This window comes from Atractosteus spatula, chromosome 1 (genome assembly GCF_055471065.1).
Source record: "Atractosteus spatula isolate fAtrSpa1 chromosome 1, fAtrSpa1.hap1, whole genome shotgun sequence".
Taxonomy (NCBI): Eukaryota; Metazoa; Chordata; class Actinopteri; order Semionotiformes; family Lepisosteidae; genus Atractosteus; species Atractosteus spatula.
Window position 1 is genome coordinate 3199253 of NC_142706.1, and position 25358 is coordinate 3224610.

The following is a 25358-nucleotide window of genomic DNA, read 5'->3' on the forward strand; positions in this document are numbered from 1 at the left end:
TTGCAAAGACAAAGGGCAAGGCAGTGGAAAATATATAATGTGGGAAAAAAGTTTTCTTGACAATATTTAAAAAAAAAAGATTTTGTAACAATTTCTATTTAAAGAAACGGATAACAACGCTGTGAAGCCGATTGATTACCAAGCCATACCTTTGCTATTTTTAACCAACAGCTTTTCATAAGGCTTTTCTTTTATTTGAGGGAAGGGTGGGTCAGTCGCATTTATTTCACTGACTCGTTTTGTTTAAGAGAGAAATGGCATTTTGAAAGTGTCTGAGATCATGTCAGGCAAGCTTATTGGACAGATTTCACCATTTTTTATTTTAACGATAAAAAAGAACATTGCAGTTTACTGAAAAACCAACAAAACAATATAAACATTAACAAGGAAACATTAACAATTTAATACTAATTGTATTACATCAGTAAATCATGTGCTGGCTGCAATCAGTGCAGACTGAAAATACTAGCTCTGCCATTGCATTGTGCATGTTACGCTCCCTGACAAAATTGTCAAAGCATTGAAAGATGTTGTACCTGTACAGTATGTGCTCCAGTTCTAGATGTGTATTGAGAGAAAAGACGTTAAGTCATTCATGAGTTACAGTGGTAGTGAACTCATTCCTTCAGATCTGTACATTATTTATTAAGGTGCCAGAGCAGCTCCTTCTGCTAGGGGTCAGCAGGGACATGTCTGAGTCTTTTTGTGATTATTTAGGCCATGCCATTTCATTGCCTATCAATAATGGAACGAAGTTGTGTTTTGTTCCGGGGACTGCAGAGAAAGGTAGACTTGGAAGAAAAAGCACTGTCTCGTCTTTGTCACAAGAATTTTTCTGGGGCTTTCATTAGTACCAGTGCACACTGTTCCCCCAACATCCCCAGTATACTGTAATTCATTAGAATCTGTTTGAGGTGTTACTCAGAGGCCTGTAACTTATCATACTAAAAGCAGTCTGAAACAAATATTTGCTACACAATTGCTGTACGTATTCAGGAATTCTGCTGAATTCTACACAACCTATTTTGCACTACTGTATGTACAGTACATACAAAATACTTCTACACTCTACAAATGTGTCAGACTGTACAGTATGTCAATTTATGCAATGTGTCACAAACACATTTGAGATGTATACTCTGGTTATATCTACAGCGTACAGTACGTGGTACCGTAATAGCTTAATAAAAAGCAATGAATTCCGATTTTTTTTACCTTACGTATTCTGCAAATTCTAAGGTAGAAAGAAGAAAGGGAATTTATTTTAGAACAATCTTTTCAGTTTAGAAAGACTAAACGAATTTTAGTGTTTAATAAACGAAATATTTTCTTTTACTTTAAGCGTGTTTCTTTGCAGCCCGTGCGTGCTGACGCAGCTCCCTACTGCCTACAAATTCGTCAGCATTATGATACGAATATTGACCTATTCGTAGTGGATTTCATCCACTTTCAATGAAATGAAATGGAAAGCAGGTGTTGCAATAGGCTCTGATGAAAAATATGTGCTGCTCTCAGGCAAAATTAGGCTGAAAATACACATAACTGTATACAAATTTGTTCTGAAGACCCAAAATAAAACCCGTTTTTTTGACGTCCCTGGGCATTTATACTTGTTAATGCCTGAAAAAATGACACTGCTACTGTATATGCTGACAGAGACCTTGTGTAGTTTTTTTTAATTTAATGTTTTACAGCATTTAACACAATTAAAAGTACCAAGCGTAAAACACCCCCCTTGATTGGTACAGCTTATCGCAAGACAGCGTCCCAGCTTGAACTGCCCGAACAGCAGCTACCAAGCTACCTTATCTGGGTAATGAATTACCCGGAATTACGACTGTTACATTACACAAAACAGAAGAATAAAACTAAGCCGGCACAAGGAAGTGTTTAGTGTTACAAAACGCCGGGTTTTTGCGCTATTCTCCGCGTTGACCCGCACACGCTCAGCCAGGCCCACGGCACAAATTGAACTTGTTGGTCGTTTCCATGACTACGAACCCCCCCCCCCCGATTTAAGCCAATGAGCAGGACCGCAGCGCCGCTGAAGGCACCAGCCATCTTGCTTATTATGGGAGCGCGGTGTGGCAATATTCCCCCTCTTTATACTGGAATAAAATAATTTATTCACTGGAAACCGAGGGCTGAGGGGAGCACGTCGGCGGGTGATCGCGGGCACTGAGCATGTTGTTACTGTGCTGCCACCCTGACTATCCGGCGACAGCTCGCGTCTGGACCCTATGCTGGCATGTAGGATGCAGAATAGTAACGTGACTCTGCGTTATCTCCTGCTCTGCCAAGCACCTTGCAAGCCGTGTTTTGTCTTCCTGTGAAGAGACGGCGTTACTGCTGCAATGCAATATTAGCGGACCGCCGTCCACTCCGCAGGAGAGGAGCGAGTGAATCCCAAATCCGGGGGGGTGTGTGTGTGTGTTTCCCTGCGCTCATATTCTCGGAGGAGCCTCTGTGGGACCGACGCCACTGGGAGAAGCAGGTGTGTGATTTTCGCTCGGGCTCCGGTGTGAAAAGTGGACTGCAGTCCCCGCTGCAGTGAGTTTGCATGGACCTAACCTCACTGTGCTGCAAGTGCGCTGGGTCCTCTTGACTCCCGAAACGCAAGCAAGCTCATTTTCCTGGGATAACCCGGCCGGCGCTAGGTAAGGGATAAGGTAGCCCAGATGCGTCCTCGTCTGCCTGCGAATCCCTTTCTGGATGGTGGAATTCAACCAGATTTCCACCTTTGTGGGTTAGATATCTCCCCCCACACCCCCGCCGTGCGCCTTCAGCTACCTTTTAAAAATAGGCTACTGCCTTTGTTACATGCTTACTGTTCTAATGTATCATCAGATAAACTGATACAGTAGCCTGCCGTTTGTCAGTCACCAACCGGCGCATTATTAAAGGAAAAAAAAACATAGAAGAGGCTAGAGCCATATGTACTGTTGCAAAAAGAAAAAGGCAAAATAAAGACATTTAACGACACGGTGTTTTTTTCAAGTGAGCGGTGCTGGGCATGCATTATTTATTTTTTACTTATTTATTTACAAATACTCGAATAATGGAGCTTTTCGTCATTCCGCCGAGTTCTGCTTTACAATGCGCTGTAGTTATTGTCTCCGCCAGGCAAATAACTGGGACCGCATTCAAAAGCCTTCATTGTCAGGGCTGCTGTTCGCGGTGGGGTCTTCAGTCGGCGCTTCGGGGTCGGGTGTTTTGAAGTCCGATACACGTCGGGGAAACGGGAGAGTTCGGCCGTGGCATTCATATGAAGCACTTTGATCGGATACTGATTAGAGGTCATTATCTCGCAATGCTCGCGTCGTTTCCAGTGGCACATTGACGGAGGGAGGTGTAATAAACCGGTTTTCATCAATCCGATTGTGTTTATACGGTCGGGTTTGAGCTGACTGTAGGTCACTTCCACAGCAGTCGTCGAGCACTCCGCTGTTTATGTGTATAGTGTATAGTTCGCTGATTACTGTAGATGTATTTGGGAGAAAGTACTGTAGATGCCGTGCTTATTCCCAGAGAACTATATTTTGTATCTAGCCTTGTGGATTTACAGGAAATGCTTTAAAAAAACTTAATTTGCCAGAGGAAACGGAACACGTCACCTTAAAACCATTAATCCTGATTTTATTATTAAAATTGCAAAAGATATGGTAGATGTTCCCTGCCGTCTGTTGAGACATATTCAGTTGCTTTCCGGAGTTTTTTTTTTTAAGCGTTGAAATTAGGTGATCATTTCCAAATTGTAATGTTTTCAGAGTTATAAAAGTAAACTAAATTTTAATAAAGGTATTTGTAGGTTGCTTCGCCCCCCCCCCCCCCCCCCCCCCGATTTAATCTGTGTTGATAAATTTCACACCTTAACTGAAATCTTATTTGAAATTTTTATTTGTTTCTCATTTAAAAGCGACTGTAAAACAATGACGTAGATTCATCGCAGCCTTTCAGCAGTTTATATCACGTGATCGGATTGCATTGCATTATAATTTCTGTCAATGCCAGCAGCAGCAAATCAACTTATTTTTCCGCTACCCCCCCCCCCCCCCGAGTTGTAAAACTTTAAAAGTATTTACCTTTTAGCACAGGACAGGACAGTAGTACAGGACACTGTGTAGTAATCACTTTGGCACGCTGCCTTAATGTAATCTCATTTAAAATTGTATTCGTAGTAACGGTACGGTATTGTCACTGGTTTTAACAGCATTGGTCTTAGATTATGGTTGCTATACAGTCTATGCACTGATACAAGAAAAATAGCCTTTTTTTGCTGCTGAAATTGTTGGGGATTAATTGCAGAATAATTAGTTTGTTCTCAGGCATCTCTAATCAGTCACCTGAACTTTATGATAGAAATTCTTAAATTCCCTTCATTTCTTAAAATCATAATGTACCAATGGTATTTTTTACCTTACCAACTTAATTTAACATGTAAGTTATATGGTAAAGCTTATATACAGTATATAGCTTACATATCAAACAAGCAATCTTCTTTATCAGTATTTTTGATGCTCACAATGTACTGTACTGATGCTCAATGTGGCACAATGGTTCGCAATGCACAAATGATTAACAATAGAAACAGGTTTTTACACAATCACTGAAACTGTAAAGACTTAAAGCAAATGTTATTTTTATGAGCCACTAAAAATGCATTTGCTTAGCAGTATTTACAGAAATTGCCAAGTCTCAAGTGCCATTCTCTGAGATCTGCACAAAGCTTCTTAAATTATCCATATGTCAAAGATGCTTTGCTGTCATCAACACAATAAGCATGTCAGTGATCACAGCTTTGTGCTATGAGCTTGTAACCAAGCCAGGCTGCTATACTGCGCGCTGTCTTCGCCAGCGACAGGATGAGCTGGTGCCGTCTCCTCCACTCCGGCTGTCCACCTGCTTTTTGTGTTTCCATGCCGATGTCATATGTGTCAGGAGCCTCCAGCCCTGGCCTGAGGGTCATCCTTCACGGCGTTTGTCTGGACAGGTGCTGCTAATATGGCAATCTTTTGAGGCCCGTCGTGTCAGGTCCACGAGCGTCTCGGCTTTCAAGTTTTCACACGCACCACGGAGGAGTCCGTAGCTCCAGGTGGCCTGCTTCTCTTGGTAAGGTAGTGTAGCAGCTGAGACTTGCCAGACTCTGGAACAACACGGGGGGCCTTTTAGAGAGATCTCGTGCTGATGCGCATCACTACATCTTCTGTGAGCTTAGAGTCTGCCGAGTACTGTGGAGGATCTGCTTTACTGTCACGATCCTTCTTAGTGATGCGTCAAGGCAGATATTTATCCCCGTGGAGCTCCACGACTTTGTGTGTGTCCCCACCCTCATCGCCTCAAACACACATTTACTGACATCCTAAGGAAAACCACCATTACGCTTGCAGAAAAATACCTTTTTAAACGGGAATTAATGATTATTTCTTTTTGTTCAGTAAAGCAGGGTTCTGATTTTTTGTTTTACTAGTCCCATTCCAATGGCTGTGGGTTTTTAAGTGGCAAGTGGTGGTAGGACTGGAGGCCAGTGCCAAGATGAGAATCGTGCGCAAGTGTGGGTGGATCATCTGAAGCGCCAGAACACTTAGCATAAAAACGGTGTCACTAAAGACAAGCACAGCTTGTATAATAACTTTAAGCAAAATGTTTACAATGCGTGAGTGTATATTTACCTCCAGCGAGTGATGTCTCATCGTCTCCAGGCTCTGGCCTCATCAGGAGCGAGTCAGATGTACTGCTCTGCACCAGGTTATTAGTCCTCGTGATGTTAACATCGTCACGGCGGACGATGGGGCTAGATTTTGCCAGGCTGATGCTATGGCTTAACTAATAAGCTAACGCCGATCACTACTGAAATTAAACTCCGTCTTCTGTCTTCAGCTCTCGCACTATTACTTGTGACTTTACTTCCATCCTTTTGGCTTCTGCCACTGACTGAAATTTTTTAAATTTGATGTGGTGCTTTTAGGTCCGCTAAAATGATCGTCTGGAAATTATAGCTGCTTGAATTTGTTTTGTAGAACAAAATAATAGATTAAAAACCTTCAGGTATCAAAAAAGGTACCTTTTTGGCTGAGCTACCACATACAGTGGATTATGAGTGCACAAAGCAGGCACTCTTTCAGACACACACCTTCCCTTGTTTCCTGTCCCGTTACTAATGGATAATGTATAATGGATCATAAAACCTATTTTATTAACTCATATTACTACTAATATGAAAGTGTATTAACTGAAAGTAGGGTAGTTTAGAATATTGTCTACAGCTTTTACTGTATTGCAGTTCTGGAATCAGTCGAGGGAAGAGCAGCCAGATGCTTTATCAACTTGATGTTATGTCCTACAGTGACAGGCTGATGGGTCTGAACCTTTTTAATCTTGAACAGAGAAGATGACCGGGGATGTGATACAAGTATGCAAGATCCTCAAAAGCATTGAGAAAGGCAGTGGTTTTCCTCAGAATGAACATGTGGTTGAAGCCAGTATTCAGTGTTCCTTCAAGAAACAGCTGAATAAGATCCCTGGACCAATAAACTGCTAACTACCTAATGATACAAATGACCTCCTTTCATTTCTAAGCTTTCCTGTGTTCTTTGCTATAAAGCAGTTCACCTGACCTTGACACATCTCCATGTTTTGTAGTGTTTCACTTTGATTGTGGACACACCACTACCTCGTACAGCCCTTACAGATGATTTCCTGCTCATTAATAAATACTGCAGTTGGTGCTTCTGTCAGCTACAGCTGACACAAACCCACTGTGTTCTGTTAGTTCTGCTGCTTAATTGCTCTCTTGGATGTAGTCGTGACAGGTGCAGTCATTTATGTACTTGAGTTCGACTTTGCTGACTGTAATCTGCATAAACTGGCAAATTTAATCAAAAGTGGTTCTTCCTTGGCGATAGAAGGCAATGCAAGAAGAGAAGTAATGTCTTCATGAGAAATGCTCATCTTCGTGTCTTCCCTTGTATTCCTTCCATTGGTGTCTGCCCAGGTTTTTTTCGGACTTCTTGACCATGTATGTGTTTCTTGCAATGCATAATTGTCCTGTTTTATTTTGGGGATCTTTACGGAAAGAACTTATACCTCCCGCCCGAAGCCTTAACGCAGTCTGCGATCTGCCGGATGTTCAGGGTGAATATGTGATGAACCCAGAGAGGCGTACAGTAAGTATGCAAAGTCAGACTACACCCTGTATCAGATGCCTTACAGTCACAGGGCGTGTGCACACACACACACACACCGCTGACAGAATCCAGTTAATCGGGTCAGCATGCAAAGAAAACCAGTGCACCACGGAGAACACGCAGAATCCACACAGATCAGCAGCCTGCAATCGAACCCAGGGCCTTAGGGCCGTGAGGCAGCCACAGTAATTGCCTCAACCCCATGCTGCCCTTGCCGTCTCCTCATGCTGTGCATGAGGTCATTTGTCTCCAGCTTGACTAATTACTCAGATCGGCCATATTTTAAGAGGAAAACGTGCTGGGCATCTTCCCAGCCCCACTGCAGCTTTGCCACATCTGATGGCAGCGTTGTTGGGGTGGAAACGGAGGAAGAGTGAGAGCGGGGTGAGACGGGCTCCCATGAATTTTTTTTTTCTGTGTCGCCCTGGAAATTAAAACTGGGGAAATGTTGTGCTTTACTGGAAAGATCAGTTAGCAGAATCTGGGATGAGACAAAGCAGTCTGATTAAAGCATAGAGCCTTGCCTTGTTTTAGAGGGGGTGATTAGTTATAGTCAAAAATCAGATTGTCCATTGGGCTCGAAGCCAAAAAGTAATAGACTCCGTCAGGTGTCTTTGCTTGTCCTAGACTTCCAGTGTAGGGATTTTCTAAACCCAGCATACCATATTTTAAATACTAAAATATGAACAAAAGCGAACTGCCCAAGAAATGCCAATCAGATGTCATTACTTTGCTAAAAATAGTCATTGATATTGTAACATTCAGTGCGTGGATTCACAACCGAACGCTCCCAGCAATCGGCCCAAATGCTTTTTTAGATGTAGATTCGTACTGCACAGTTTAAAGTGATCATGATTCAAGTTTTTCCCCAATGAAAGTCTGTGTTTTCTTGTTTCACCAGTTTGGTGACCTAATATGTTTCTTTTCAACTGAACAGACAATAAAAATAAAATATGATTAATGGCATTTAAATTAGTCATGCTGAAAATCTCATTAAGCCATTTTGACTCCTCATTTTCCATGACCAGACGCACACAGCTTTTTCTCACCACGATTGATAATATAATGGTTGGGGAACCTTTCTGCCTAAATTTCAGATTCAGTTATCTCTGTGATGTATTACAATATACAGCATATGTGCAGGTTTTATTTGATATCTGGTAGTGCATTGATCTTTTGTTCACTGTACATCTAAACTGCCAGTTACTCCTGAAGACGGGTGCTTTTTTCCATTTTAACTGCCCCTAATCAATTATGAGTGCATTTATTTTGGAAAATATTAAATCTTTTCATCAATTGACCAAAAGGCACATGCTGTACAGTTTGTAGAGTAACTGCTCTTTCGTTTTAGATCTCATTCTGTTAAAGGCACGGGCGTGGAGCAATAGCAAATATCCGGCACTGATTCACATTTTGTAATTTAATTTCTCATGCAATATAGAGATTTTGACATTTCAAAATTCTTCATGTATTACTTGCAAAGAGTAGGTCAAATTAATTAGAATGCCGAAAGACTTCTCCTTTGTGTCAGTGAAGAGCTTGAAATAGCAGAATTCAGGAAAACGTAGTCTTTCTTATCCATGTGCTGTGTCAGCTTTTTTACTAATAATGCTAAGACTTTTCCTTTTGAAATCAAGAAGGCCTTTTCATTGTAAAAGCTGGAAACCTGTCCCATTCCATTTCTGATGTGCTGTGTTTTCAACATGGGGACATTGAGCACTTTTTTGCTCCTTCCAGGCAAGACCTAAAAAATTACTAGATTTACTCTGGCTTTTCCCTTTCCAATTATACAACTGACTGTCATTGCTGTGTTAGCAGTTCAGGGATTTCATTGCTGTGCTAGCAGTTCAGGGTTGTGAAAAAAAATCATCAACCATTTTTATTTATAGTTCCTCTGGAAGGTTTGAGGAGCACGGACCTAAAAATTTTCCTGGTCATCTATACTGCATGTCGGATTTTTGTTAAGATCATAATAATGCACGTCGGAGCCTGGTTAGAGGTATTGCAGTTATGCAGTTCACTAAATCTTTAGACCAGTTATGTACTGTAACTGAGAGTTCAGGAACAAGGACCTGAAGACACCTCTGTGATACGGGTTTGAAAACCCTGCACTGAAGGGACATTCTGACTCCCCCATCCAGTCGAAACTATATCGCAGAAACGCAGGGACTTAAGTTTTCTACTGTTAAAAATGAGAAGTGAATAGAAAATATAAAGGTATATGACTAAAACAGCACCAGCATCCACTGGTGAAGCACAGCCCTGAGTTTTGAGAACCTTGCAAAGGCCCATGCTTTTAAACGGGGAGTTTAAAAGGACACAACTTGTGTTGTAATTGTAGGTTGGAGGTCACGGGTCGAATGTTTGCTGAGTCTTAACTTAGCCATAAAGGCGTCACAGGGACCTGACTGTTTGGCTTTGCATTCCAATGTTATAAGCGTCATCCCTGGCAAAACTGTGCAGAAAATGTGAGATGGTCAGTTGTGGAATTTTATGAAATATAGTCAAGATGACCCTTAGAATGCCACCAGTTCTCTGTCAGTCCTTAACGGCTCAGTTAGTGCTGAAAAGTGAGCACAGTGCTGTATGAGGAAGCTCTTTTGAAATCTGAATCGGCAATGTCTTTTTACAGCCCAAGTCTCTGTTTGACTTAAGACTGATGAAATGTTTTTAATTTTCTTACACAGGCTAACATCTCTAGTCAGTCTTTTGATTTATGCTTTGTGCCTCCTAAGAGTAACGCTTCCAAGGAGACGAGCACTACTATGATCTTCAGTGCAGATTAAATCTCTTACTGTACAGCAAAGCTGTATTCCTACAAATGTGTTGATGCTTGCATTAATACATTTGCAATTAATATTTTACAGTAGAATGCCTGCTGTCCCCAAACTTGTTTACATTTTGTGAGGCATGATATTCATTTTGGTATTACAGTTAAGTGTCTTGTTTTTTTTCATGTCTACAATATGAAAGTGTCTAGTACAGTATAAGCTGCTGCATACAAGTTTGAACACACTTTTTCTTACATGGGTGGGCAACTCATTTAAAAAAATCACTAATTTAGAAGTTACAGTGGATATGCAAAGTATAGCATAATATTTATTTTTAAGGTTTATTTTTTGTACTTGTATAATTACTGTAACTGGGCATGTGGTGCATATGTAACCTGTACAGGTAGTTCTCTTTGAATGAATCCTTCTCTGATTTTGGTTTGTTAGTAGCCAGGTGGATCTTTCTTTAAGTGATAGAAAGGGACTTCCTACAATGATTCTGCAGTCTAATAGTTTAAGACCATGTAATATGGGCTATACCAACATAAATGTGTATAATTTTTTGGCTTATTCAAGCCTGGAAGTTATGACTAACAGGAGCTAAAGTATTTGCCATTTCAAAATGCTTATTTTGTGTGACTATTACATTAGCTTGACCTGCCAGTCACACAACAAAATCACAGGGTGATGTAAGATGACATGTCTGACATCTTGTCCATACTGTAGAATGGTTTGACTTCCTGTAGGCCCAGTTATGCAGGTTCATTCACACAGAATTCCTTTTCATTCAAGGTTAGCTGTCCGAAATGTATCCCCTGTAACACGATCACTGCTGAAATACAAGACTGTGCTTCAGAATACCTTTGAATTTGAACAGAGAAAGGGTTAGGCTGTTCAGTCACTGCTTAAAACTCTTGGGGGGGAAAAGTTGTTTGGCTAACAGTGCGCAGTTAGGAATTTCTGAAAACCATTTGCAGACTCCATTGAATTTGATAATACTGTGGCTATTTGATGTTGCATTTTAATAGAGCTACGAAAAAAAATTATTTGATTACACCTGCTCCTTGCCAGTTTGCAAATAATACAGGGCATTGTGTGAATAACAGGGAATCGGAGAATGCCACCCATTTGTCCAATGGGAAGAATGCTAAATTCTGCGGCCTGAGATGAAACGCATCTTAGTGTTGTTTTTTTTCATTTGCATTATAAGGCAGACATCCCCTTGGTTTCTTTTCAGGGGCTCAGTATCTTCAGCTTTGACCCCCACGTTTTTGAACACTACACCTTAGAAGGAGTTTTTTTTTTATTGTCACCTCTTCTAGCCAATGAACAAAAGAAAATACACTTTTTAAATTAAATTACTGAAGCATGAGTGGTTGTTCTCGCCCAAGACCCGAGTGGCTTTTCACAACGAAAGAGGTAGGTTGCCGGTGGTATCTCTGTCTGAATGAGGGGAAACGGAGTTAACTGTGAATCTGTAGAGTTTTAATAGTCAAGCTATAAGAGTCCAATAGCGAAATCAACCTGCCAGCCAGGATTCTGATAGATTCAAGCCTTATTAGAACCTGACATCTGCTAACAAACAAGACGCAGACGCTGGTAATGACTACATTTTGGTAGCAATGGCTAAAAGCTATCATAACCGCCCACCCCCCAGGAAGAAATGCTTGAGTGAAAAAATTGAAAAGAAGTGCTTTGCATGGAAATGTTTTTGAAATTACAGTTATTTCCTCGTTATTCTCCACAGTGAGCTTGACACATTGTACTTGAAAGGCATTACACCTGAATGTTTGAAAAAAACACATTTTTAGAGAGCAATAGATATACATTTACTATAAACACAGAATATTTTAATTAGGATTGGTTATATGTTTGTACATTTATGACCATTTGTATGAGTATTATACAGTAAATTCAGCTTTATTGAACATTAGCAGATTTTTTTAAGTAGGTGGGTTACCTTCGGAATTCCAGATGATATAGTTATCAGTATTGTATTAGTTGTCGTTCTTTGATTTATTGCACAGGTACACCCTGTATTGTCTGTATAGATGTCAGTTGATTAAACCGCATTTACCTCGTTGCAATCCAGGATTACTTGGTCTTTGTGAATGTCCTCTAATGATTGTTTGGGGGGGTTATCGGCAGTGTTGGTCTTGTGGCGAAGATAAAGTTGCATTGAGAATTCAATGTCCGTTTTCCCATCGCTCATCACTGTAATGGATGTGCAGTGGGTCACGTTCCAGCAGCTGGGCTAATGTGACAAACCTTGCAGAGTCTTTTAAGAACTGCGGCGACATTTTACGTCTGAAAGCTGAACAGTTTGGTTTTGCTTATTTGACGCAAAGAGATCGGCTTACCATAAAAAAGCAGTCACTTGAAATGTGCCACACCACTGAAGCAGGTGCAAAGCCCCTGCTGACACCCTTGAAGCACAGGCCTGTACTCACTTGTGTCCTGGAGTTGGACAGGGACACAAGGAGCTTAATAACTTGTCGGGCTGGAATAACAAAGAGGGGGGAAAAGTCACGTCTGTGGATTGAGTGTGAGAAAGAGATTAAGTCTATTTTTGTTTTGTGTAGGTTTGTGCTGTTGTTCATTGTATATTGGCATCTACTTTTATCCAAGGTTAAATGCTGTTATCTGATGTGGTGCTGTTTAAAGGAACCTTGCAAAATCAAAGCTCACTGTGAACAATGTACAGTATTACCGCAATACTGAATAGAGTGGTGTAGCAAATTGCAGGAATCTGCCTGCATCTCTACACTGAGAAATACAGCTAAACAGATGCTCACAGGTAAAGTACTGTACTGTACCTCATGCTTCTTTCCCTCATTAAGTGTCTAATTGCAGGACAAAATGTCCAGAGAGCAAACATACAGCAGGGGAAGAAGATGTCTTATTGAACATTTTTACGGTTATGTTGAACAATGATTTTTTTTGGTTGAGCAAACCTAAAGTTTTATTGTTTCTGATTTCCAGGGGGTTATTTGACCTCCGTAATGAGGTCGCATCTCTTACTTTAGTTAAACCATATGCTTTAAAAAAATTATCCACATACTGGGAGGTTTCTTAGCCAAATTTCCAATTGCTCTTTTGCTATTAAGCAACATGTATGGATTCCAAATCTGTATTCAAGAAGAAGGATGACTGTTTGATGTCTGAAATCTGCCTGTGTTTCCGCAACACATTCATTATTTACATCCCCTTTTTGATCAGATTCTGCTGTAGAGTAAAGATACTTGAACTGTTTGGTTTTTTTTGTACCATTGTATATTACAAAAGAAACTCCTTTTATAGAAAATCTGCAGCAGTATTTCCTTTTAGGACCGTCCACTCGTGCTCCCTTTCTCCTGTAGCAGTTCAATTATAGGTCCTCACTAGGCCATTAACTATGTTTACAGAGCAAATATAGTTCTGAGCATATAAAACCCAATATTGATGAGGTTTCTTTTCCCTGGGATGCAGATACGTGCTGTACTACTAGGAGTGTTTATTGTGTAGACTTCCTTTTAATTGTAGCTATTTATAATTTAGCGCAAGGAGGTTAATGAGACAGCATTCCTAGCTTATAACGTATTGGCTGTTGAAACCGAGTCAGTAAGATGATGTGGAAGAGCTCTGCCTTCTGCCATGAAGTCCACAAGGGAACTATCTGGATGTACAGTGGTGGAATGTGCCCTCAAATTAAAGGTCCTCAAATTCATAAAGGGGAATAAGGCTGAGGTGAAATGAGAAGTTTGGTGATCAAACGGATTTATCAGTTTGGGAGAACATTAGTCACTGGCCTCCTACTCATTTTGTGGTCCTGCTTTGTACCCTACTCTTTTAGGACAGGCTCTGAGTAAGTGCACCCCTTGCTAGGAATTAATGGTTTTCTGATGATAGATGGATGTTTTTCATACTGAAAATGTCTTAGACCTTCACCTCTGTGAAGTCATGGCTTGTCTGACAGCTTTTATTTGTCAACAAAAGACACGAGGAAGGCTGCAAGCAAGAAAAGTCCACTCGGTCTGTCTACCCTATTAGTTATCGGGTGATCCGACAATCTCATTCAGTGGTTTCTTGAAGCCAGAATATCAGCTTCAAAAACATGGCTGGGTCGCTTGTTCCACACTCCTGTGCCTCCCGTTCTCAGTTTTAAACAGACTTCCACAGTGTTCGTTCTTGATACTGAAGAACTCCAATAGTGGACTGTCAGTGTCTTTGGGGATCTGGAAAACTTGAATCAGGTCTTCAGTTTAGTTAATTTCTTTAAGCCTGTTGGTATAGGACATACTTCCCTGGGCTCAAAGGAATCTTGCCCCTCTTCTCTGGACTGGTTCCAGGCACCAATATACTTTTTTGCGAGTGTGTTTACAGGCATGTGATGCCATTGGTGAAGGACACATCTCTGAAGGAGTGCTGAAACTCTGCTCTAGAAGTGCGTTGACAATGACAGGTAATGAGGTAGTGACCATCTTCATGGACAATATTCTTAATGAGGCCTTACTAGAGCTTTGTCTTTCTCAGACCTTTGATCTAGTGTAACCTGTCTAAAAATGTTTCTAAATATTTGTGGGGGAATAAAGCAGTAATATTAAATCTCACCTTTCAGGTGCCCAGCTGTTGCCAGCGTTCTCATGTGTTTTATACAGTGTGGCCAGAGCTGACACTTGAAAAGTGAATGACAGTATGCATTTTAGATCTTCCTGAAGTCTTTTTGTCTCGTGTTAGACAAACCATTGTCCTGGTTGCCATCTCTTCTGGGGATCATTGTTCTTCATGATGCTTGGCTATTACAGATCAATGCCTTGTGTGCAGCAGCAGCTCTGTGCATTAATTTGCCCTTTGGTTATGGACGTTCGGATTTCCGTCTTGCTCTTTGAATTTTTTAGTGGTGGTCTCAAAACTCAAGATAAACTTCGGAACATTAGATAAGGGAAAGTGTATCCCCCCAAGTACAGATGACCTCCCTGTCCTGCCTTCAGCACTATCTCAATACTGTCCACAATGTGATTTTACTTACAGTACACCAGACGTGGGTAAGCCGAAGAGGTCACCTATGTTGTCAGAAGGACATGCCCTGTCTCGCAGTCCCACACTGCCGCTCACTGCTGAAGGCAAGCCTGTGCTTGACCTTGCAGCATTGTCATACCGACTGCAGTGGTTCCTGCAGAGCTTTTGGAAGCTCTGGCAGATCTGCCCTTTTGCAGGATCCTGGCACAGAACCCGAGTCATAAATAATGCATAGCCGAGATCTATTGTTTCTCATGCACATCTTCCCTTTCAGAGTAGCAGGGAAGCTCTTGGCTGTGCCTTGATAATAACGATGGCATGTTTTGTTTGTCGTCACAGATCCTACACATCCATTTTGCTGTGGAAAACCTTTACACTTCAGCTGTACTTTTACTCTGGTTGCTGAGAGTTGTGAAAGATTAGTTTTATTTCCACTTTGTTGTAAGACCTGGAAGTTTAATTGAAGAAAATGCCTTCGCATTGAAATACAATTTGGCAATTGAGCACCTGATTGCACAAAGGAAGCATCTCATTCCCACTGGTCAACCACTTACAGTGCAAAAGTAAAACAGCTGAGCAACAATATTTAAAAACTTGTCCTTGTTTCACCAGTGAAGGCATTGTTTTTCAAAATCATTTGGCTTAGATTAAACAGCACAAAATGTTTTATATTGTGGTCTGTACAAATAATAACATTTGTTGAATGGGCATATTTTGGCCATTATGAAAGTCCTAAGTAAAAGCTATTTCCACAATGAAAAGTGTAAAGACGTCTTTTGAGTCAACTCGGTGTTTCAGCTGTTGCGTCTTCTTCAGGTGTTTTCTTGTTCCACTGCAGGGAACGCATACTGTTAGAGTTCCCCATTGGATTATGCAGGTTGGAAGAGGGTCAGAACCCACCATATTGGAGCAGGGCGGTGGGACCAAACTGAAGGGAGGTCCCAGGCTTTTGTGGGAGCTGGCTCAAGCTTATACTGTAAATAGCAGTGAAGCAAGCTATTTTCCACGTCTAGTCTGGGGGGAATTAGTGATTTTTAATCCCGTTAGCAGAACAAGCCTGAGGGAAGCCAAGACTGCACTCCACACCTCTTTGTCGTGACAAAGAAAATTGTTTTATTTGTTACAGGGTATTGTACGTGGACAAAAATCAGATCCTACAGGCACTATTGAAAGACTTTTTTTTCTTTATGATTTTTAGAGTAGTACAAAATAATTTAAGTCTTCCTTCATCCTATAAAGATGGTCAAGGTATCTTGATTTACCTTTGTCAATTCCAATTCCTTGCTCATTTTTAATTATAGTAGAAAACTCACTGAATTCTTTCTTTCCAATGTTTATCTTTGATTATCTTGGTCCTATTTTAACTCAAGCTGAGCATTTATTTTTAAGTGCTGTTTTTTAGGAACAAAGGCTTACACACCAGAATACTCTAAAATCTCTCTAGTTGTGTTAATTATTAATTGATTAGTGATCATATTGATTTAAACTTACAAGTAAAATAGAAGACATAGAGCAAGCAGTATATGTTTGTGTAGGAAAAATCATCATCATCATCATCATCATCATCATCATCATCATCATCTTCAATAACCGCTTATCCAGTTCGGGGTGCAGGTGGCCTGTCCCGGGAAACATTGGGCTCAAGGCAGGATATACTGTACCTGGAGAGGATGAAACAACACAGAGCCCATCAGAATGCTGAAACTGGCAGTTGTCACACATAAAATGACTACAAAAAAACTCCATGCGCAAATTGCAGCCGACACAAAGATTTCTGGTTGCTTGGTGTGGGTTGCAGAGCTGGATATAGAAGCCTAGTATTTATATACCACTGGTGTGAAAACACTACAAATAAAAATGTTGTTCTTTCTCATTTGATTGTGGTTTAGCAGATGTAAACGCAAATGGAGATTTGTTTGAGTTCTTAGCTCAGACTACAGTACATTTTCAGTCATTCACAAATGGAAGTCCTGGTTTTGGGATAATGGATCTGGAATTGCAATATTATAACCCTGTATGTCACTGAAGATTACAGATGATCATTGTGTTATTGACTATTATTCACTGCTTATATACAGTATGTGAGCACTGCATTATTTTGCTTAAAAAAAACTAATTGGTGGCAGGCGTCATGCAGGACAGGGCTAATTACAAACACTGACACCTATCGTGTTTCTCTGCACTAAGGATTGATTGAAAAAGCAACATGGCAGAAAAACCTCAAGTGGAGAGTTAGCAAAGTATGACATTGAAGAAAATCACGCCGTTTCCATGGTCTGTCTGCAGACCTTGTGTATAGTGAAGGACCTGCTGAACTGCTTCACTCGGTGGGGTGGGTCTCTAGGATAGAGTGATGGCCTGACGGGTTGTGCCCCACCAGCACACCGCTGTAGGTGCACTCTCGGACCAGTCAGTCTGACAGCTTTTGCCAAGGGCAATCTCGGGCTCCAGATCAGCTGCTTCTGATTAAGGAACATTTTGTATCAGTCTGGTGTTCACAGCTTTTGAGTGGATCTGTGAGATGCAGAAACTAATAAGAATATATACAGTATATATATGTAGGGTATATACTGTACTTGCTGTATAACTGAGTTTAACTGTCAGTTTAAAAGTAATTTATAAAACAAACTTTTTTTTTTCTTCCAGGGAGACATAAACAACATATGTTGAACAAGAAAGGGTCAGGCAGTCAGCTGTGAAGCACAATACTTTCATAGGTTTGAAAGACACTCAAAGCACATATCCAGAACCCTTTCTTTTCTTGTTTGTGCTGGTGAAATTTCAAATCTGTATAAATTGACTTAAAACCGCCACTCTGTGCTTTTTAAAACTTTTGCGTCACGGGTTTCAGCTGCAGAACTTTGTTCTCAGACCTTTTTGGCATATGTCGAAATGCTGCGATTCAGTAGTTGAAGCATGTATTGTGTATATATAGCTTTCCTGCATTCTTCAGAGTTTTGGTGTACTAAGTGAATTGGTTCGGGATTCAGCCCACTGGTGGTTTGGTGATTGCGTTGCTGGTTAAGCCCTGATTAAAAAAATTATGCTGACTTGGCTTTGTTTTCTCCTCAGTTGCATTCTGTAGATGACAAATAGTTTGATCTGGGCTAGTTTTATTTTGGATTTCTCTGGGAAGCCGCCCAAAGCATGCAATAATTAATGACCACATGTGATCAAAAGCCAAATGTAAGAGTGAAATTGAAATGGCTGTCTCACAGCCCTCCGGACAGCCAGGGATAAAGATGCTCCATGGTGCTTCCACTGGGTGTTTTGTCCACCTGGAGCAAGCCAAGCCTTAACTCCTGACCCGTGAGTGTGTGCCTGCAAGGAGTACTGAATACACGGGACCGCCTGGCCCCGATAATTAACGATCCGAAGTGAGCAGTCAGTTCATTTATCTTTACACGGTCGCAGTCCGACACAGGATTACTTTCTTGACTTGCTCTAAACGGTGTCCGTCTCGCTGACGGATGAGCGCTGCCAACAGCGTGAAGCTGTAGCAGGTAAAAATAGAACCCATGCCAACCGACTGAAACATCATATACTGTACAACTTTAAAACCCCTTTTGTCAAGAAATCCTGCTAGCGCTTCGGCAGTGCCGTCTAAATAGAGGGCTGTCCTTTTACGAGGGGAAGCTCTGGGGTGCGCATGCTACAGTACCTTTCAGGCTGCGCAGTCTGCCAAGGCAGAGGTGAAATCAGAACTTGTTCGTAAAGCGCTGCCAGAGTTATCTTTGATGGTTTCCCGTGGCATTAATCTCACAAGATGCATGCCTAGTTGTCGCATAGCTGAATCGCTCCCATACTTCACACAAAGTTGGTCCTGTGTATGTGTTGTCACTTTTCCCCAGAGCGCTGGAGTAACTTTCCAGCCCTGGATATATGGGTCTGCCTCTGAAAATAGCGCAAACCACACAGACTACAACTCCAGCAGGAACTGCGATTCTCATACTCTCTCTTTTGCCTGCAGTCACCAAGAGCGGGCTTGAGTCTAAACCCTGAAAAAACAGTCAGATCCTTTGAGCAGAAGGGAAGAAGCTTCATGTGGATCTTGACTGATGTCCAACCCTCCAAATAAGTAGCTGAACAGTTTGGTAAGATTTATTTCTTTGTGTTCTTTTGTTAGGCTAGTTCCATTATGTTTTTGCAAGATACGTTTGAACACAACTAAGTGTTCTTGCATTGATCTGATTTGTGACTTGATCTGATCTGATCAGTGGCTGGCTGACTGCTGTCAGAGGGTGTTTTTCTGTGTACTGTAGTTGACAGTTTCCTAGTGCATCGTGTAGTTTTATGCACAAATGAACATTTTATAAATTACATGTAAAATAATTATAAAAATATAAATAAATTACTTTAGTTTGAAAAGCAGATAAGTGGTTGCAGGATGCTTTGTCTACTATGCTGCGATACTGAACAGTGTTTTGTGATTGCATACTATTAGACCATATGGATGCATATCCGAGATCCAGAAGTCATTTTACTTATTAGTGTCTCGTGAAATTATCCTTCAGTAAACAAATACAATCAATTAAGTTTTTTTTGAAAAAGCAAACTACAGGTGAAATATTCCATATTCTCTTTTTATTACTTTAATTGCAGGAAGGATTCCTTCTTGAAATTGTTTTTCTTTCTTAAAGCTACAGTAGGCGAAAGTATTTTAAGTTCATGCTTAACCCAAGGCACGAAAGCATCTTATTTGCAGTTTAAATCATCGAGTCTTTTGCCCTTGATACTGCTATTTGCTGCCTCAGCGTACTTTCCGTCAGGAGATTTGTTGTATCAGGTTATTGCTGTGTAAAAAGTAAAGAAAAGAAGTGGTTCCTTGTCAGTAATTCTCCCAGTGCTTCTCCACCTGCATCCCTGAGAAAGGTTTCGATTCCGTCGCCTGACTGACGGGGATGTGAATTTCGAGGCTGATTGTAGACTCCTGGAGACGTGTTGGGAGAGGTCACATTCCCTGTGGTCAGGGATTTAATTCTTCCTGTAGGAACAAAGCAATTACTAAATGGTCCTTCTTTGCCACAGAAATAACACGGTTGCTGAAAAAATCTGCCATTCTCTGTCCAGAAACATTCGATTATATATGAACTTTACACTTCATATTTAATGTCTTGTATTTGTCTTTAGTGAACCATTAAAAATGTTTAGTAAACTGCAGCTTGCATTGCTTATATTCTAAGCTAATATGATGTTCGTAAGAAATTCAGTGATTTAGCTTATTTTATGTCAGTGTAATGCACCACCTTGACATACTTTATGCAGTCTTTAGAGATGTAGAAAGCTTTCTTAAATTGTTTTTAAAGATCTTTTTTTGACTTGACACCTTATGTTTAGTTTTCAGTACATTATCCCCAAATCACCTGAAGATGAAGACAAAGTGAAAACCCTGTATTCGCACAAAGAAAGTAAATAATTTACTTCCTCAAAGCCATATCACACAAGCTATTAAGTAAGCAAATGTTGCTGCCTTTTTTCCCTCCCGTCTTCCTGGTCCCCTTTGTGCTATTGTGTTGTGCACACAAATGCTGTACGTGAGCCTTTTACTGCTGCACATAATCGGGTTCAATCAGGGAGTTCCCAGAGGTCCGGAGGAATTTCGCCTTCTCTTTCAATACACGGTGCCGCTTTCCCCGCTACACACAGTAGCGCTCTGTGCCAGGCCTCCGCTCGCTCAACACTGCGTCTTTTATAGTTGGCTGCAAAAAGTGACGTTAAAAATCTGCAAAGACAAAATAAATGTGCCGGGCTTTGTTGACACAGAGTGTGTCTGGAGAATTTAGCATCTCTTTTTTTTATATATAGCTTGTGAAAGGTGAAATCGTACATTTACAGAGTACAAAGGGGCATTGATACGCGGCGAATGTAGTGTGAAATACCTTGTAAGGAGGAGTGTATCGTGAATTATTTTTTTCGGGTTTTTTAAAGCTTTTCCTTCCCCCCCCCCGTCAAGCAGTTGGTCAGCAAGTTACTTTTTAACACTTCAACAAAAAGAAAAAAATCTCAAAAGAGACATACAACTGAAGCCTTTTCTTACATTCGGTTAAAAATCGAGTTCTTTTATTTCTTTTTTTCATCTTCTAAAAAAATCAGCTACAGTATGTACAGTAAAACTAAATGTTGGAAGTTCCATGAAGAGAGAACTGAAAGAGCTGCACACCTGTTGAAATCACTGTGTGCCGAATGTGACGGTGGACTTGGTGTTAACTTGGGTGTTTATGGATTTTAAACACGTTGGTGTGTGTGTGTGTAGCTTTCCTTCAGTCTCGATTGAGCTGTTTTGCAGAATGCGATGTACTGTACTGTACCTTATTTCTTCTTTCCACTGGCAAAGAAGTACTAATAGTACTGAGTTTTTTCTTTTTGATAGACCTCGTAACCATTTTTCCAACTGACTTAACAAATGGAAAACTTTTTAATTTGTGGTCCTTTTAATATTTTATTGTCATTTAGTAAAGGAATTATGTTATTACAAGACTGATATTCTGCAAGAAAGTAATGCAAACAAACCTAAAAACAACACGTGAGAAATGTAGATTATTACCAGATAAATATTTAGGAATTAAACATAGCCTTCATGTTTGGTCTGAGCCTTGAAATCACCTTTTTAAGAAGTCTTACTCTTCGTTTAAACAAGAACCCAGTTTAATGCAGTTTTCTTTCATTGTTTTGGAAAACAATGTGTTTACAGTAAAATCAGAAAAAATGTTTTCCACACGAGGATTATCGTGTTACTAATACAGCTTTCAAATTCTCGTCGTGCTCTGAGCAGCAGGGTGTGCATAACTCCTACTGAGCTGCTAGGAGCTGTCAGATTACTGTATGTATTTCTGAAATCGTGGTTTACTGGTATGATTCTGAAAGCATTTAACATGCGTTTCAAACTCTATAGGCTAGATGTCAAAGCTTTGCTTTTTAAGCACAAAGCAAATATCAGCTTGGTTCTATAGGCCCTGGAATTTACTGTTCCTAGTTTATTACTCACAAAGCAAAGACCCTGTCTTCATTTACAGGAACACCACTGTATTGAAGTAGTTTCTGACTATTGATTAATAAGTTTCATGGCTCATTGATTTGACAGAAAGCACAAGATGCTATTAAGACCTGATTTATAATATTATGCACAATGTTGGTCACCACTTTTGTAAAAAAAAGATATTGGAGTAGTGAAGACTGTTCAGGCCCTTCTCAGGCTTGCAGGAAAGATCTACACTGGTAGGCTGAAGGAAATGAATCTTTTTCAGTCTTGAACAGAGAAAACCACATGGACACCTGATCCAAGTATTCAAAATACTAAAAATGGAGTCTTTTAGAAACGAAGAGTTGACTGCATAGTTCCACAAAATTGTATGTAGAAATTAATCACAAGACTGGTGGGAGACAGATTGCAGCCTTTGGCAGAAGCTATAAGGTCACTTAGTACATGATTGTGATAAAAATGGAGAGCAACAATGACGGCTTTTTCCCGGTATCGGGAATAATGTGGTTTAGCTTTCCTTGTTCATTTCCATGGAGATGTTGTTAAAATGGCTCACCGTTTAGATTGTGTTTCACCTCCCTAGCTAACACAGAGAATAAAAATATCAAGTCTTTCCTGATTGTCATTGGTAAATGACGGTGAACCAGCCATTTTATGAGTGGCTGACAGCAGTAAGTGATATCTGGTGCAAAAATGTCTCGGTCTGCAGGGATATTTTTTTCAGATATGCATAGAAACGCAAGAAGTCACACACTAAAATAACCTAGCTTTTTTTTTTTCGACAAACTAGTTAATTTGCTCATCTTATGAATTTGGTTCATACATTCTAAATTGGTGCTGAAAACTTCCAGATCACATTTTCTGAAAGTAGTTTGCAGTATATTAAACATATGCAGAAGTCTACATTTTTCTGAAGTGGAAAAGGCATTGTTTGTACATAAGCTTAAGAGAAAAATCTTTAAAAAGACAGTCCTTTTAGTCTCTTGGTTCTTTAACTTCATTTGAACTGTTGACCTTTCTTGTTTTTTTTGTATAAAACCTCAGAGTGAACTGTTGTTAACAATTGACGGTACCCTTTAAAAAAGTGCCATTCATACCACTGCTGTTAAAGGAGTCAAGCAGTTCCAAATCACGTTTAGCCATGCAGACACCCTTAAAGAAGCCAGCAGACTTGTTTTGTGCTCATGACCTTGCTTGGATTAGGATGGTGTCTTAGCTCCACTTATCGACTTTAACGACTAGAAATATAGCTTTGGTTTCCTGACACTAACAGATTTGAGAAAGGAATTTACAAGTTATACCTGTACTTTAGAAATAAACGTGTGGCATGATCGATGTTCAAGTATAAATTTCTTGTCATTGCCCGTTATTTTAAAATGCTATACGTGTACAAGATTTTTTTTTCCCTTCATTTTCATTCATTAGCACAGCGGTGTGACTTATTCACTGCAAGTTTGAATAGTTCTTTCATAATAAAAAATATTGCAGAAAACCTTAAATATTCTAAATGGTGGTATTGTGAGACATTTAATGAGCCTTTCAATTCCTGTGACATGTGCGAGTATTACAGCTGTCCTTGATTCCTATGTCACTGAAAAAATATTTATGCTGGCAATTGACTTCACATCTGACAATGCTTCAACAGCTAAGCTAAGAGTAATCTGCAACACAACTATAACCTCTGAATTGCTGTTAAATTAAAGGCAATTTGTTTCAGATAGTTCAATTTTTTTTTAAATTGAGTCAAATCCGTTCTGGGGTTGGTTTTATGTGTTGTATCTGATAATCTGTCATTTCTACTGCATGTCTAACGCGGCAGTTTTGTTGGTTCATGAAAACTGAACAAAAACCTAATTCTGTAGAGCTAGGTTCGGCTTCCATACTGTATTAGTGCACGTTTTAAGATGCAGGTGAGACTCAATGCAACTCCTCAGAAGAAAAAAGTGATCGTGCAGACACAAACCCAGAATGCCCTTCTTGCTTGTATTTGCACAGGGTTCAAATGTGTGTGTGATCTGTAAACCCTGTGGGTTTTAGAAACGCAATGCTGGACCTGATTGTTTTCTCAGCAGCGGTGGTCTTCTCAGAGGCTAATTAATGGATCGCACATACAGTATGGACACAAGGCCTGATGGAGCACCACACACTCTGCACATGTCAGTCCCTTTAAATGTTGGGCAGATATCGTGAAGGGGAAAATTCCACTGCAGTGGCTTTTAAGTGGAAGTGCTTGTGTGTGTTCCCGAGCTTTATCGCATGGCTTTCAAAAGGGTCAGAGGAAGTGGAGGATAGGAGAAGAGGAATGCATTCTTGTGCTCTTGGCCACTGGAGGAGTCCTCTTGAGAAGCTAAATGGTGTCCCTTCCACGAGTGCATACAATACAAATGAAGGAATGTACAACAAGTGATATAAGGAATTTAAATTAATGTGTTCTGAATGACCAGAATAGTGTTAGATTTTTTTTTTACTTTTTCCATCTAATTAATTTCCCTTAACCAAGCAGCTCAGACCCAGTTTTTCATATAGGTTATTGCATTTTTACTGTAGATATATTTTTCAGCTGGTACAGTATGTACATGAATTCATGCAAAGTAAAAGTGGGCAGCAGTGCAGTTCCTGCAGCTCTTGCGGCCCGAATTGCCTCTTACAGGCAATTATTCTTATTCCAAACATTTGATTGCGTCTCTGTATATATGAAATTTCTGTGCTCTAGCTACTGTATACCCAAGCCTTGGCCTTCCAACTGGAAACTCATGCATATGCCTTTGTTCGCATTCACTTATGTGGTGCCTGTAATGTCCAGAGTGATGGAAAGCAGTGAAAGTATTGAGAGCTGAACAGTGCCTTTGACATTGCTCGCAGACAGATGATGTCCAGATGGTGAGTATGCCGAGCTGTGAACAAGCAGCGGTTCTAGACAGTGGGTGTGCTGTTGGATGTGCAATGTTCCTTTTCATGTGCAGCAGGAATGAATAATTGATTAAGAAAAGTGTCCCTGGCGATCAGTGTGAAACAGCACACCCTGTACAGTGTATATATATGTCATGGTCCTGATAGTGCGGAATGATGTGAATTGCCCAGACGAGAGTTTGCTTTGGAAGCCCTTCCCACCCCATTTCTGTTCATTTTCCCCAAACAGCCCACCCTGAGGAGAAAAAAAAATATCACGGAAAACATTGTGTACATTTTAAGCTCCTTGAGGGAACACTTTACGGAGGGCAGAATGCCACCCGGTATGGTGATCTTGATTATGCGCCTGTTTAGCTGGTGCTGTTGTTTCAAGCAGAATGTCCTACAGGAACCTGTTCCATCCATTTTCAGAAACATGATTCTTTTTAACAGTGGTTTTCAACGTTGTAGGTCTGAAAACTCACTTGAACTTAAAAGTACTTAAAATGAGCCCTTTACGAACTAAAAGCTGTTAGC

At 40.4% G+C, this 25358-nt stretch overlaps 1 protein-coding gene across 1 annotated transcript in view; it reads left to right on the forward strand.

The window, feature by feature from the left end:
• The first annotated feature begins 2043 nt into the window (after positions 1–2043).
• LOC148840405 (sorbin and SH3 domain-containing protein 2-like) overlaps positions 2044–25358 on the forward strand; it is an 84260-nt gene continuing 60945 nt past the window's right edge. Inside the window, exons 1-2 of the mRNA XM_088925015.1 lie at positions 2044–2494; positions 18924–19047. The gene's annotated coding sequence lies outside the window, so the exon portion shown is untranslated. The remainder of the gene's footprint in view (positions 2495–18923; positions 19048–25358) is intronic.